This window comes from Cebus imitator, unplaced genomic scaffold, assembly GCF_001604975.1.
Source record: "Cebus imitator isolate Cc_AM_T3 unplaced genomic scaffold, Cebus_imitator-1.0 Scaffold106, whole genome shotgun sequence".
Taxonomy (NCBI): domain Eukaryota; kingdom Metazoa; phylum Chordata; class Mammalia; order Primates; family Cebidae; genus Cebus; species Cebus imitator.
In genome coordinates, this window is record NW_016107421.1 from 4048547 (window position 1) to 4055912 (window position 7366).

General features: G+C 41.4%; 1 long non-coding RNA gene across 2 annotated transcripts; it reads left to right on the top strand.

The window, feature by feature from the left end:
- The first annotated feature begins 1537 nt into the window (after window positions 1-1537).
- LOC108310665 lies at window positions 1538-2932 on the top strand. Of its 2 annotated transcripts, none has more exons than XR_001827856.2 (2): window positions 1538-1822; window positions 2615-2932. It is a non-coding gene; the product is annotated as an uncharacterized LOC108310665 (long non-coding RNA). The 2 variants fall into 2 exon arrangements; XR_005201724.1 differs by lacking the exon at window positions 1538-1822 and adding an exon at window positions 2450-2507.
- Window positions 2933-7366: the final 4434 nt, after the last annotated feature.

Below are 7366 nucleotides of genomic sequence, written 5' to 3' on the forward strand. Positions count from 1 at the left end.
TCACTGCTCTGTGCTATGATTTCCTGGATCCTTATTTTCATCTTCTGACTCTTCTGCTGTAGGAAAAGTTCCCATGTGCAACTCAGAGCCTTTTTCTGTTCAACCAGCTCTCAAGCATCACCCACCTGGGAAAGCTGTGCAGGAGAATCAGGCTCTGTGCATCTACAGGGGAAAGCGACCCAAGCTGAAAAAAATGTTAAAAACTGAAATGTACACAAAGTGGGGTACATTTTGAGCATGTGGACATGTATTGCTTATTCAATCTGAGTTTTTTCATGAGAGATACAGACACAAATGACCAATTATATAATGGCACTGTACTGCTTCAAACTGATTTCTTGGCTCGAGGTAGGGAAGGCTGGCCCTGGGCTCCCCATTCTTCCTCTCACAGCATGTGTCCTTTGTGGGGTCACCACCTCCCCACGTCTGTGCTCCTCTCCAGGATGGCACCTCTCGAGAGCAGACACAGTGTCTTGCTCACCAACATAATCTCTACAACCCATCCAGTGTCCAGGGTCATTCAGGAGATGCTGGTTGAGTGAATACAGATGGATGAATTCATGACTTTTTGCTCATTTTCTCTCTGTCCTTTAGGTGCCTGAAGACATGCACTTCCAGGAAATTCTTTTCTAAGAATCTGCCTTTACAGAGATGTTTGCATTTTATAGGGATCGTTGGGAAGAAGATAAAAGTTTATATTTGCTGTTACACAGTCTGAGAATTTGTCTTCTCGCTGAAGAGTTTAACACATTTGCTTTTCCATGTTAACTCATTTTTTGGTCTTAATTCTGTCATTGTAATCTATGGTGTTTATTTATGTTTCCCGCATGCCCCCAACGTATTTCCTTTCCTACCTTTGGCCATATCGGCAGGCAGTACTTGCTCTCTTTTTTGTTTATAATTTATGCGTTTTCTGTTTACTTCACTAACAACAGTAATGCTTAAGTTTGATTTGTGTATATATTTTTTAAATCAACATTTGTATAAACTGCATCTTTTAGCTTTTTCACATAGGGTGAAAACATTAATATGTAGCACGTTACTGTTTTTTTTTCTTTTGTTCTATCTCCCTCCCAAGCTACTGGAAAGTCACTGGGAATTTAACATGCAGATGATTATCATTAAATTATTTTACATTACTCTTTATTACTCTTTATTTCTTTTTTTTTCTTTTTTTTTTTTTTTTTTTTTTTTTTTTTTTTTTTTTCTTTTTTTTTTTTTTTTTATTGGTGCGTTTTCGGCTCACTGCAACCTCTGCTCCCGGGTTCAAGCTATTTTCTTGCCTCAGCCTCCTGAGCAGCTGGGATAACAGGTATGTGCCACCATGCCTGGTTAATTTTTGTACTTTTAGTAGAGAGGGGTTTTTACCACATTGGCCAGGCTGGTCTTGAACTCCTGACCTCAGGTGATCCCCCCGCCTCGGCCTCCCAAAGTGCTGGGATTACAGGCATGAATCACCGCCCCTGGCCTCTTTTTGGTATTTTTTTGTTTTGTTTTTACTTTTGCATTGAGTTGTACAAACTTGTTATCAATGTTTACTCACTCCTTCATGTCCATTTCATGTGGTTTATTTCCTGCCAATCTTCCCTGTGAATGCCTTCCACATTGTGGCCATTGCTCAGTTCGCAGGAGATCTTTGCTGGCAACTTCCGCAGTGGGGCAAGGGGTACCTTTCAGTCCCTGAGATCGTTGTGACTGTGGTCACAGGAAGGAACGAGACTTGGCAAGGTTGGATGCTGGGGTCACAGGTGTCCCCTCAACACTCGGAAGCTGCTGGTCCGCTGTGACTGATCTATCTTGCTGCAAGAGACGTGTAATGCCTGTTCGGTTTTATTTCGGCAGGTTGCCTGTATTTCTGGAATTTTGATATCTTCAGAAATATATCTAATTTTATGCTTTTCTTCTTAAAATCCAAATAGCTTCACTTTTTTTTCTGATTATAAAAGTAATAAATGCTCAGTTTTCTAGAGAAGCCAATCTACTATTGACTGCTTTGATTAGAAACAAAACTTACAAAGCGAGCTTCTCAGTTTATACTGTTCCCTTTTCTCTAAAGAATGCTCTCAGATCTCTTTGAGAATGTGAATTGCTTATTTCAGAGCTCTCTTGTGCTCCTGAGGCAGGCTGTCAGCATGGGGGAGGTATTTGTAAATACATTCTTTAAAACCACAGATGCTATTCAGATAGCTGACGATTTCCAGTTTGCTGGGTATTCCAGCAGAGAGGCATGTCAGTCCCTGAGCCCTCGGCTGAGGATCTGGAGAGGCTCCTGATCCCTGGAGCCAGGTTCCTTTCAGAGTTGCCACAGTGTCTGTTCTCTGATCTGCTTGTGGGATGTAGCCCAATAGGCCACATTCCTTGTAGTCTTTAATTCACATATAAACACTAACAATATCTCACGTGACTGGCTAATTTTAAATGAGAAATGTTCTGTTACTTGCACATCTTTAAGGAAGATACCACACATTTCTACTCTTTATTCTCCTTCACACTTACCCTGTTAAGAGGTAATACATCAACTGACTTCTTCGCATGGCAGAATTATGGGAAATACAAAATATAGGCGTGTTTGCAAGACAGATATTTGAATGTAATATTTTATTCTTCCTTCTAGGTCACTTGAAAAGGGTCCTGACCCACCCACCATGACAAGCAATTATTTTTCTGGACAGCTTCCTGATGTCCCCAAGGAGAGAGAGAGCGTGGCAGCCAGTGAGGGAAAGCATGCCACAGGTTCTGCCTGCTAACCTGGCAGGAGGGTGCTCGCGACACTTAATTTATCAATGCTTGTTTTCCCTGCTGGAGCCGAGTACACAGGGTCGCTTCGCCAACAGAGAAGGAGGAAGGGGAAGCCATTCTTCACCTTCTTCAGCAATGTATTTTTGTTTTGGTCAATTTCCCAAATAAATTATGGTCTTGTCTCATTGCCACATTGGTGGAATTCTTGCTAGTGTTATTTACTACCTTTTAAAGCTGTGTGAAACCAAAAGGTACTTAAAATGTTAAAAAAAAAAGAAAAAAAAGGAAAGTTAGCCAAATTGAATGCTAAATTTTTTACATTGTCCCACTGGCTCCAGTTGAAGCTTAATCATCACAACCCTTCAGTCCACAGTGCCTGCTTCAAGATGCAGCACAAATCAAAATCGCAAGAGTCTGGACATTTTACTTTCGTGTAACTCATTAGGCATTTCCCCGTGCACTGTGATAAATGTCTCTCTCAACCAAATATTTCATCTCACGTGTGTATGTCCCTATTTCCCTCTGCAGAATCACTCTCAGGAAATACAAGCTAATGATGTCTGTGGTTCTGAAATTTCATTGTTATTATTTGTTTAAGACATTTTAGAAAAATCTGTGGACAGCTTACTAAAAGGATGCTGAGCAATGAAAACATTATTAGACCTTATTATTGTTTATTGTACCCAGATGTTGTGCATTTTACACATCCCAAAGGATTAGTAGTAATGTCAGATATCAGAATCTTACTTTTCCTTGCAGATATTAAGTATAAATTTTTCTCATTAAAAACAAAATATTTACACTGAACAAATGGTGTATGTGTGGGTGAAGCATCAGGTCTCAATAATCAACACTGCTCAAACAAGACTTAGGACATGACTGGAGACAAAAACAAAGCTTAGACTACTGCTGTTGGAAACGCTGGTTTAAAAAAAAAGGAGGGGCATAGTATGCTTGTTTTTTAATTGTATAGAATTTTCCATCTGGAAAGGAAATGAATGCACACATCCACGGTGAAATAAACCATTCTAGCAAACATACAGAGGAAGAATTTTCAAGAAATTTTTGTTTTTAATGAAAAGGGAAGCAAATCAAAGAAAGCCCAGGTAAGTGTTAAAAAGTACTAAATTCATAGTAAAGGTTCAGGCAATCTGCCCACTGCAGTCAGAAAGGTTTTGGCTGCAAGTCATTTAAGACACACCATGGGAAAATAAACGAAGAAGGAGGAAGGGGGAATGGCAAATTGTAGTTTGGCAGCAAAATTAGTCCAGCTAGCTCCATTAGATATTAAACCATGTCATAAAGCAAATAATTGAAATAATGAGGAGCTAGTTTTTTTTTTTTTTAAGATATATAGAGTAGCATAACAGAATCAACAAAAATAAGACTTTTATATAAGAATTCAATCTATAATAAAAAAGCACTCCATATGGGGAGAGAAATCATATAAAAAATGCTGCCGGGAAGGCTTGTGAGTAATTTGGAGAAAAGCGATCTAGAATGGAAGCCAATATTCTGCATTCACCACTCTCATCTTTTGGCTTTTTGACCAAAAGAGGAAGATAGCAAAAAATAAATAAATAAATAACAGGAAGGAGGGAGGAAGAGTATGCAAGGAATAATTTCTCCCTGGTCCTCCATGCCAGGTTGCTCCAGAAGGCTGTGTCTCTGTCCTAAGGGCTAGAGCTTGGCTTGAGCAGCCTTTCCATACAACTCCCCAGGTTCAGGAAGCTGCTTACTCGCCTGCTCCTGCAGGTACAGAGGTGACAATCACCTCCAGCTGGGCTGGGCCCAGGGTGCTGCGTCATTCCTTCAATTCTGCTGGCACTGTCTTGATCATGCTTAGGCTCACCTCAGTTCCCCAGTCCTGGTGGGCCTTCTGGTTCCTTCTGGGATACTGACTGATCCAGGTGCCCTGGGATTCAGCCACTAGGTTTCAGCTTCCAATGTGTTGGGATTTGGATCTGTCCTTGCCCAAATCTCAGGTTGAATTGTAATCCCCAGCGTTGGAGGTGGGGCCTGGTGAGAGGTGATTGGATCATGGGGGTGGATTTCTCCTGAATGGTTTAGTGCCATTCTGTCGATGTTATCTTCATGATGGTAAGTGAGTTCTTCTAAAACCTGATCATTTAAAAGGCCTCCTGCTTTTGCCTGTGACGTGTGACATGCCTGCTTCCCCTTCACCTTCCACCACGGTTGTAAGTTTTCCTAGACTTCCCCAGAAACTGAGCAGGTGCCAGTATCATGCTTCCTGTATACCCTGAGGAACCACGAGCCAGTTAAACCTCTTTTCCCTATAAATTATCCAGTCTCAACTACTTTTATAGCAATGCAAGAACAGCCTAATATTGTGCAATTTTAGAATCCCAAGTTTCTCCATTCATCCAAGACTGAGGAGTGCTCCTGTGGCCTGATTCATGCTCACAGACTTGCAATTGGCTGGTGGATGTGAATCAATATAATGCTCTAACTCAAGTTTTTCTTACCAAGCAATTCTAACCCCCAGGGGACATTTGGCAATGGCTGGAGACAGTTTTGGTCAACACAACCTGTTGGGGAGGGTGAGGCGTGCTACTGGCCTCCAGTAGATGGAGGCCAGGGATGCTCCCAAGAATCCCCAATGCACAAGACAGCCCCCATGACAAAGAATGACCCTTCTAGAATGTCCATAGTTAGTGCTGCTCTTGTGACCTTGCGAAGCCCTGCTTGGGTTGCGGGGACAATGATGCATTCATAGAGTTCAGTCCGCAAAGCAGACTCTTCTCTGAAAGCTAAACCTATTTGGAAAACAAAATTTCTACCATTGACCCATTGGTAAGCACCAACCAGAGGAAGAGGGGTGTCTGGGTGGCCTTAAGAGAAATAGTACTTGAAAACTGTTGGGCTCTGTACGCCCAGTTTCTCTATCTCCACCCTGGTGATGGACCTCTCATGGGAACTGGGCAGCTCCTGTGGCTGCTCAGAAGAGCCTACTGGTGTGCCTGGGTGGAGAGTGTGGGACGAGGCCTCTGTGCAGGCTGTGGGAGTCAGCCCAGGTTCCAGCACTCACTGTTCCCTTAGGTTAGTTTATTTCATCTCTGCTAGGTGCAGCTTCATTATTCATCACATGTGGGTACTAATGGTGGCAAATTCTGTAGGGCTGTATGGGAGTTCAATGAAATAAGCCATGTGAGAAGCTTATGCTAACTTCATGTGAATGTGGTCCTACAAAGAGAGGCCTAGGGTCAAGCCCCTTGCGGAAAACGCTGGGTTAAATGAAATTAAACTGGACTTGCTTGTTTTCCTCGTAGGGCCTCTCAGAACATTTAAAGCATGATTAAGCATTTCAGCTCTCTAAGAGACAGGAATAATATACAGAGGTCTGCATACCCAGGCACCCTCAATCCCTGTATTACCTTACAGAAGTGACCTTCTTCAGCACACACCACCGGAAACGCTGCTGAGCCTCTGCAGCATGCTGACAAATGACCCAGTTCCTGGTGTATATATTCAGGTGCCTGAGTTCACTAATTTTCTATTGGTCACTGTGAGCTTCTCTTTCAGAGGGTGGCACTTTCTCGTTTCTCCAAACCAAGGTCCTCTCCTTTGGAGTCTACAGTTGTGTTGGCCAATTTTATCCACCTGACTTTCCTGTTGTTTGTCTTTGCCCCGTTTTTAATATTGGCCTGAATTTTTAGACCTCCATTGTTATTAAATAAATGTAGTATCTATTGTTTTCCAACATTTAATCTTTTCAGCTTAATTCAAAAAACAAAAGGTTAAGTTGGACTACCTGCTCAACACTACCTATGTTGAAAATAATAATAATTAAAAACTCTCTCTGTGTTATTGTCACTTCAGTTCGGGAAATTGAAATTAATACAGGTGTAGAAGTAACAACGGTTACATTATTTTTCACAGTCGAAAACATACGTATTTAAAATGTGTTAATAAACCATAAAACATTCTACAAAATATAGAAATATTTAGCCTCAGCCTTGTGTTTCAGAAACACTCCCTTGAAAAAAATAAATAAACCCAAATTACAGACTTCCTAAAGTAATTATTAATGAAAGAAAAGGAAAAGAATTCAACGAGTGCAGTGGCTCACAACTGTAATCCCAGCATTTTGGGAGGCTGAGGCAGGTGGATCACTTGAGACCAAGAGTTTGAGACCAGCCTGGCCAACATATTGAAACCCCATCTCTACTAAAAAATAAAAAAATTAGTCGGACATGGTGGCACACACCTATAATCTTAGCTGCTCAGGAGGCTGAAGCAAAAGAATCACTTGAACATGGGAGGCAGAGGTTACAATGAGCTGAAATCATGCCACTGCACTCCAGCCTGAGTGACAGAGTGAGACTCTGTCAAAAAAAGAAAAAGAAAAAGAGAAAGAAAGAAAGAGAGAGAGAGAAAAAAAGAAGAAAGAAAAGAAAAGAAAAAAAGAACTTTAGAATGTCAAGCTTCATGTACTGATGATTCAAAGTTTCAAAGTTTGGGGAAAGTACTGGATCATCCCCACTATAATATCAGGGCAATGGCCATCTGAATAAAACATTATGAGCCAGGGGTCACTTAACTCTGTAGGTTAGAGAACTTGCAAGAAACCAAACAAGCCGTGGAGCACCAGGAGAGACAAGGAAAT